At 64.6% G+C, this 601-nt stretch overlaps 1 protein-coding gene across 2 annotated transcripts in view; it reads right to left on the reverse strand.

Annotated features, from left to right (window-relative positions):
• The window catches only part of PRMT9 (protein arginine methyltransferase 9), a 33,280-nt gene that overhangs the window by 32,359 nt on the left and 320 nt on the right, over positions 1 to 601 (reverse strand). The window contains exon 2 of one of the 2 annotated variants that reach the window (XM_019522173.1): positions 404 to 483. The gene's annotated coding sequence lies outside the window, so the exon portion shown is untranslated. Of the gene's footprint in view, positions 1 to 403; positions 564 to 601 lie in introns of those variants that run through there. The other variant, XM_019522174.1, reaches the window with a different exon arrangement.

Consider the following 601-nt stretch of genomic DNA (forward strand, 5'->3'; position numbering starts at 1 on the left):
GCGTCCCCTGGTGAGTCTTGTGAAGGACAGGGGGAGGGGAAAGGGTGGGGGGGCAGGTCGAGGCCCCTGTGGTTAGGGAGGGGCTGGGGTAGGGCACGGGACAGAGCTGTAGTTTGCTGGAGTTGAGGTGGTGGCAAGCACCGACCAGTGGTTGGCGATCACCCGCAGACACTGTCAGCAGCGGCCAGCAGCAATCGCGGACCGCCCGCAGAGACCACCGGCAGTGTTGGCGGCAAGGAGGGGGGATGGCGAGTGGCAACCACCCACACGTACCACCTTTTTGCAGGGGGAGCACCACCACACGTAGGGGGTGCATGTGCACCTGTGTGGACCCCCTATGAGTCACCAATGACCTCAGCTAGAGCCACCAAAGCATAGCAATGGGGCATCCCCTGTCACTTGCCTTCGGGTGACCACGGCTGCAGGCTTCACCTCCACATGCTGCTGCTGCAGCCCCACGCACCTGGGTTTTCACACGAGGCACTGGAAGGGACAAGAAACGGCAGGTGAGGAGCAGGGATGCCCCCCCCCCGGTTACTGCACAGAGTAAAACGCAGCTCAGCTGCACCCTCCGCCCAGCAGCGCCGGGCCTGGCCCGGCC

The sequence above is a fragment of the Gavialis gangeticus genome, unplaced genomic scaffold, assembly GCF_001723915.1.
Source record: "Gavialis gangeticus isolate Ggan-Ray unplaced genomic scaffold, GavGan_comp1, whole genome shotgun sequence".
Classification (NCBI taxonomy): domain Eukaryota; kingdom Metazoa; phylum Chordata; order Crocodylia; family Gavialidae; genus Gavialis; species Gavialis gangeticus.